Source organism: Echeneis naucrates, chromosome 3, assembly GCF_900963305.1.
Source record: "Echeneis naucrates chromosome 3, fEcheNa1.1, whole genome shotgun sequence".
Taxonomy (NCBI): Eukaryota; Metazoa; Chordata; class Actinopteri; order Carangiformes; family Echeneidae; genus Echeneis; species Echeneis naucrates.
The window spans coordinates 20,778,153-20,786,140 of record NC_042513.1 but is presented as its reverse complement, the minus strand read 5'-3'; positions in this window follow the sequence as shown (position 1 = coordinate 20,786,140).

The following is a 7,988-nucleotide window of genomic DNA, read 5'->3' as shown; positions in this document are numbered from 1 at the left end:
AAAATTCACCATTAAAATGCGTTTCTTGTTAGTTTTCTCAGTGTTTTTTCTTCGATACTTGCCGACCTGTGTCGACCTTACAGGAAGCTTGTTTGCTTTGTTTGTTAGTCTGAATCCACGGCTCCTTTTCCATAAGATGGCATCAGAGATGGCGTGAATATTTTGTCACTTTGATTGTTTGGCATATTTAAATAGAATGAAGAATCATAGATTGAGTTTCATGAAATAGCTATGACATTTGTTTATTTTCACATAAACATACAGAGAAATTGAGACCCTCAAACAGCAGCAGGACAACAGTGAACATGAATATTGAGTTTCAACTGTCTCTAATTCTGTGCTCTATTCATCTGCACCCTCAGTCAGACCATTCAGCAGCCCCACCCTCAGACACACACACACACACAGGCCCCACCTACCCACGGCACACACACGTACACACCCTGCTCCACCCAGTGCAGTGGTCTGCTGGCCATATGTCAGCCCATCTCCTCAGAGACACCTCTCATGGGACTCCCATTTCTTTTGTAAAAGCGTGTGTGTGTGTGTGCGTATGCATGCACGCACGATATCTCCTTTCACTTTGCCCCATCTCTGCCTGCTGTATTCACTAAAATTAAAACAAAGCATGTTAGTCGAGTTGAAAACATACTATCTGTGGTCTCTTTGGTGAAAAAAAAAAAATTCTGCCTTGAGTTTCAGAAGTAAAAACAGTCGATGTGTTTTAATTTGAACCTGCTGAAACCAGCGACCGCCCCCTGTGGCTTGTTGTGCCTGCAGGACATCACAGTGACACTGATTTCCTGAGACATGACATTAAACTCAGAATTTAGGTGTCAGCAAGTTTTCATAGTGGCGTCAGTCTGTGTTTATGTCTTTTTGACTGTACACACATTAACATGAACTCAAAAACAAAACATAGAGAAACTTCATCTTCACCACCAGTGCTCACAGACTCAGGCAGAACAGTGTGGGCTCGTCCCAAATCAATCTATTCCCAGATGTTCAGCTCAATGCTGATTCCTGTGGCTTTTCTAATACTTCAGATTATGACAAGATTATTAAGAAGGCTGTACTTGTCATGGACTAAAATATTTCATGTAGCACAGAAGAATTAGTCCGTTTTGAACAAGAATTTCAAATCACTGTATGTTTTGTATGTTATATCACTTTGTTTAAAAGATGCACCTGGAATCATCTCTCGGTCCATTTTAGTCATTTTTTTGGCTTCTCTTTCTGTGGCGTTCTGTTGCACAGCCAACTGGTTCCTGCAGGTGGAGAAATGTGCTTCATTTTAATCACGTGATATTTAAAGTTATGTGTTCCTTTTAATGTTAGATTTGTCTCTTAACAATCCTTTTAAATCAACCTTTTTTTAAACTCACTTAGGTATTAACCAAAACAAATACAGTTATTTTTTCTTTAAGTAAATGTCAGGAGGTAAAAGGAAATCTTTTTACATTCTTACTGGAAAGTAAGAGGGAAAAAAAACTACATTGTGTTTTGGTATTGGCATTTAATAGATTATTTATCCATAAATAAAGTGTGTAATTATTAAACCTGAAGAATTCGAAGGTTAATGTGAGGGTCGGTAAGAAAAACACAGGGAAGCCCCTCTACTACAAAGGCAGAGCACTAACTGAAGTGGTCTGGTTATTTGGCAGCTGAAGCTCATTCCATCTTGTGGTGTTTTGTGTTTCAGTCCAAATTATGATCTTGGTTTAATGTCAACCACGTAAAATCTTTCCAATTTTGATGTTCTTTCACCGCTGTCTCCACAATATAGTATCTCAGACATGCCTTAAAGATACTGCTACGCTTTCCATAAGTCAGCCCTCTCTTGTTATTAGTGTTAATACTGATTGGTTGTTATTGAGTACTGCAGTTCTGTGTTTTCCTGATTCCACAGAGACGAGGCCATTGTTTGCTGAATCCTTTGCCTGAATGCAAAATGAAAACGACTGATTATTCGTGACCTTGATGTCCATGCCTGTGTTTTATAGTCTGTGTGACTGTTGTGTGGGTACTTTGCAGAAAATGTCTTGGTTTAGGAGGAAATGCATTAAAGACGTGGCATATTTTAGGGCTACACATTAATGAATCAGTTAATTAAAACAAAGAATTGGTTAATCAACAGACAATTAACCTTTCTCTCTCTCTCTCTCTCTCTCGATATATATATATATATAAATTCTAACAATTTTCTAAGCCAAAATGCCAAACACTGTGCAGCTACTTTTATTTTCTTCTTTTAGCATGTATCATTGTAAACATTTAATCAGCTGAACGGCATTTGGACAAAATACCTTTTATTTTTACTTACAGCTTATAAGAAGTAGAACTGAAAAAAGGCTCCTGGGAACAAAAACTCACTTAGTCGTGTAGGAAGTTTCAATTCTGTTTTTGTGTTATATTCTCTCTTTAACAGCATCTTAAATACTTTTGATAATCCAAAGACATCAGTATTGACCAATTTGTAGAGCCTGTAGTCAGTTGTGTTTCATCCTGACTGGTTACAGCAGACTCACTGTGTAAAACTGGTCCGGTTGCTTTCTTGGCTCTGAGTGGAAACATTGGAACGTTATCTCTCTGGGCTGATAAAGAAAATACACAAACATCATGAACACAATATATATCTCTGCGTAGAGGGATACATTGTGAAACAATAATTCCATCATAGGAAATATTCAGCAAACACAGCATTACTGACCACAGTATTGTCAACTAGTCATGGTTAACCAAAACAGCTCTGCATTCTGCATGTTAGCATGCAAACTATAGTTTTGTTGCACATCTGGTTTTGCATGTGAGGCTGTTAATCGTTTTTACTTTGTGTCATGATGTCTTTAGCTCTTTTCAGAGCTCCGTCATTGCACTTTCACTCTTTCTTACTTTAATCTCTCAGTTCTGTCTGCATTAAACAGATATGTCTGAGGTTTAGAGGAATTTAGTGCCTTTGTTCAAACTGTGCAGGGACATCCATCCTCCTTCCCTTCACTGATAAATATTCATGTCTTTGGTTCTGCTTGGAGCAAAGCGGTTTGGTTAATTTATTCTCCACTGGGTCAAGAAAGGCACGTTTGTCTCTCTGTACCTGCAGACTTTCTTGGATGACTGAGTCCACAGTGTCTTCAACACGTCATAACCCTGAACACAAAAGTCTGATCTTAGTTTTTGACTATGCACTCAGGATTTCTACCTGTTTTTTGTTTTTGTGAAATCTTTTAAACAGTGTGCGTGCAGTGTGCGTTGAACCAGTGAGTGTTCCCATCTGCAGCTATTTTGTTTTCATCCTAATGATGAAAAAACATTCATTGTTTTGTCTCTTACTGTGAGACAGTCATTTTCACAGATGTCTGTGGGTTGTGCTCCCACAATTGCATTTCATAACGTATGCAAGTGCAGTGTGTGCTTTTGGCCAAAAAATCCTCAAATCTGTAACTTAAAATATGTTAAAGTCAACATTAAATTATAAAGTGAAACGTACTATTTGTATCGATAACAAAAGTAAGAACAATTTTTAAACATTTGCTTCAACATATAATATTTATGAACAAGTTCTGTCTTACTCAAAGTAGATTCATCCCATGCCAAATACCAATGATGTGTCATTTGCATGTGAGTGAACCCAAAAATATCAGCAGAAGACGTCAGTCAAATAATATAGAGAAAAATGCACTGTATTCATAGAATAATCCCACAAGTTGAAATTCTCATGTGAAGTTTAGGAACAATGCAATTGTCCAAATTTCTATCCACCAATTTAAGCAGTAGGTAAAGCTGTCGTAAAATCTGCCCTGTTTTCTTTCTGAAACTTCGATGAGACCACCCTGAGGCCTGTTACTAATGTTGGAAGTACCAGCAGCCAGCAACCAATTATCTTAAATTACAATATCTTTCAGAAACAGTCTATCAAAGGTGAAACAGAGAAAAGGCAAACTGGTCGTTTTACATTTGAATAAAATTCATTAATTGATTGATTTGTTTATGTTTTTTTATTTTTGGAAGGGATTCACAAAACAAGATTTAACGTGTTTCAATGAACCTTTGAAGTTTTGGTAAGTAGATTTTGCTACTTTTCGAAAGAGCCACACTTCTTCTGTCTTTATGCTAAAGTAGGCTAACAGATTATGTTTTGCTATTTTAAGATGCAGACACTCAGAGAAAAAGCAGCAAACATGGCTTTTGTTTTTGTCGATCATCAGAAGGATGCTCATGCTGTCCCCCCCTGCTGCTGGAAACTACCGTGCCTGTTCCACTTCTCAGTGGCATTCTTGTGTTAATGTATGAATCATGACACTCTGACTGTGCTCCTCCATCTCATTCGTACACCTCTGCCTCTCTCTCAGTAACGGTTTAACCCTCCACAGATGACTTGCTTTTGGGACTTCCTCTGAAGTGCTGATTTGTGTCACGCATGACGATCAGGTTAACAGGCAGTCAGGTTTGGGAGGTTGGCGATGGAGGGTCATGGTCAAAGGTCAGGATAACAGGGAAATCCCAGAGCTCAATGCAGGGACACTCCTCCTCCTGTGGAAAGATAACTTCAGAAACCTGATTTCATGTGCGGCTCGTTTTTCACTTTTTGTTTACCAGGTGACTGAAATGTTTTTCCATACTATCCACAATTTGTCATCATTTTATGCCTTGCTATTTCGTCATCAGGCCTCTTTACATAGAGTTCATTTTAATTCACAGTGACAGTGTACAGTATTTTTGCACATCCTGTATCTGCCAAGTAGTGTTTTATTATATGCAAGGCTCAGTGAAGAGTGTCTTATTCTTGTAGATACTAAAATGCTGCAATGGAAAAAGTACAGGTTAACAAAATTTAAAAGGCTCCCCATTACATAATACATAACACAGAGATCTGTTATCTGGCAGTCTGAATTTTCCAGCAGATTAGGACCAGTGAGGACTACGAAATCTTAGTCAGTCATGAACTCTTCCCCCTTAACCCGACAGTGAAAACGAGAGGATGGAAAAGGAGCAGTTTCACTGACTATTTAAGGCCTGTCACACCACTGTGGCATTTTCCTTTGTGTAAATCACAGTCATGGCTGTAAATGCCTGACTGGAGGCTCTTTGATCACCGTGAAAAAATGAAAGCGAGTAAAGGAGAAAGAAAGAGGAAGAGGATGTCTGAATTTTATTGCTAAGGTTCATCACAGGTTTTGCAAGGTCATCTTTTTCCACCCGGACGCCTTTGGGTGGATTTAGAAACCCTCTTACTTTTTTGAACTGTATGATCCAAGAATTATGTGATCTTAACAGTAGAAATTTATCAAATCGATCTTTAATGTGGACACAGCACGTCTGTAGTATGATTGCTTCGACAGCCAACGCACAAAAACTCACTACATGCAGTCTCTGCGGGGTGGAGAAGGAGGAAAGCTGCTGAAGAGCCCAGTAGCTCTTCAGCAGGTACGTCACCTCATCCTGCTCTTTGATAAGCACAGGCACTTCGCTTTAGTGTGCGAGTGGCACACACACATACACACACACACACACACACACACACACACTTCTTTTAATCTAAATAGTATCTAAAAATACTTGTGTATGCTGTTTTACTATGCAAACACAAGTTATGTACATTTGGCCTTGGTCCAGTATATTAGCTTATCTGGCATGCTTGTATCATTGTGTGTGTCTGTTAAACGTAGATGGAGAAACAAGAGTCGGACCAAGAGGATGAGTTAGATGCTCAAGTGAAGAAGAAAGAAGTCTCACAGAAGTCTTAAATAGTACAAATGAGTCTCAGCCTCACTTTAGCATGTATTTGTCAAAAGGAACAGGATGTGTGTGTGTGGAGGGAGAGGCAGTGAGGGACTTTACAGGTTCAGTGCAGTGGCAGTGTAGGACTTTGTCATCTCCCCACTTTATGGCCCATTTTAGGGGTGAAATGATGAGCCAGGTGATGTGAGATAATCCACAACAGCAGGGCATCTATTGTGATGGAGAACAGAGAAGCAATGTTACCGGGATTAGTGCATGTGTGTGAGTGTTCGTGTGTCTGTGTTGGATCAGGCCCTTCAGTGGATTGGAAAAATGTCTAGAACAGTAACGCAATGTGACAATAAACCACAAGACTGAAAACAGTTTTTTTCTTTCTTTTTCTATGCCATGAACTGGTCATTAATGTCAGCATGTTTGTGAGGAAAAGTCTTATTTCTACAGCAGGAATCCAGATTGACAAAATAGTGGCTGTCAGGACAGTGGAAGGATCAATGATGTGGTTTTTCATGTTTAAGCTCACTTGCCATGAGATTCTCATGCAGCTTGGATGAACAGTTTCCAAAGTATACCACAAATGCCAGAATGTACAGACTGTGTTTAATCGTGGTTATTCATTCTTAGCAGGCCTGTTTTCTTTTCCTTGCCGATGCGTTTAATGACATGCTTGACGGTCAGGATATGCAGGTGCTTATGTATTTCAGATAAGAGGAAACAAAATAAAAGAAACTTGTCCATTAGTTTGTTTACTCACCTCAAGAACATATCACTGGCCACAGACCGACCTACACATGATACCAGCAGCTACAGAGCTAAAGGTGTGTGAAGGGCTTTGGCTGGCAGTCGTCACGTATCACTAAATGAGCTGAAACATGTAAAGACCTTAGATCTCAGTATGAATGTATGTGCGTGTGCTCGTGTGTGTGTATTATGTTACTAACAGGATCATCTCCTACCGTCGATGAGGTGCGAACCCCAGACTTCTCACGCCTGCACCACCACCACCACTACCCCCTTTACACCAGCCCAGGTGTCAAAGCCCCCACTGAGGTGACACTTATCACTGGTCTGGGAAAGAGCTGCCCTGCAACAACAACACACACACACACACACACACAGTCACACACAAGGACTGAGATACCCGAGGATGACTTAGGTTGGAAAATGTCTCTCTTTTCTCACCAGATATTAAGGTCTCTGGATTATCACGTCTGGATAAGACTGATAAAATGACTATGACAAGTGCGAGAACTGTCTTTTAAGGTTTGGCAGCTGTCTCATTTCTGTCTCTTTAGCTGTCCGTTTTGAACACTATTCATTGATGTACGATATGAGGCAGAGCAGCTGGCTCACATATTAACCCAAAAACACACTCATTCCCAGATTTGACTATGACTACCTGACAGGCGTCTGTTATTAGGCTGTGTATCTTACTCTGTTCTCACTCCTCCTTTCCTCTGGAGATAAATGTGTCACTCTCACTGCAGAGGATGTGTGTGTCTGTGTGTGTGCACCAACAATTTGGGATGTTGAGTCACTCGCTGCAGGGCAGATAACTCAACAGACAGAGAAACGTATGAGATTTAAAACCCAAAACCTCATTCTGGTCAACCTTGTGGAAAACATTTGTTAATACACACTTATTAGTGTGTGTGTGTGTGTGTGTGGGGGGGGGGGGTTCAAATGGACTTTATTGAATTTACTGAGTCACAGTGTAAGCTGTAGAGTGCAGCTAAGCGAGTACACAACTCAAACAGCAGGACAGTAGCCAAATGGTTGCAGAAGCGACCTTGTGACCGAAAGGTTAGTGGTTCAAATTCCTGGACTGCCTGGCAGGGAAAGTGACCGAGACGCAGTAAGATGGTGTTCAACATATCCATTTCTCAGCCACTCCAGGGGATCTGTCTATTTAATATCAGAAGCGAACTGTGGTTTGTCCTGTAGGTTGTAGCAGCTGCCAGATGCTTCTTCTGTCGCGCTGCTTTATACTGTATGTCCTGGAGGCGAAGTGGAGCATCTGTGCAAATTAAACAACTTGTTCAAATAAGCGACAGTTGGCTTGTGTTTCATGGCAAACAGAAGATCGAGGAGATTAAGATTCTATGATACAGTATTTTCATATTAACATTTAATTGAATTAGTCTTATAATGTGAAAATGTTCGCATTGCTGTATCCCCCCTGGTGTACTCCATGACGTGGAGTTCTCCTGATTCTTCTGGTGAGCTGAGCTGCTGAGTCTCTGTGGCTCCCT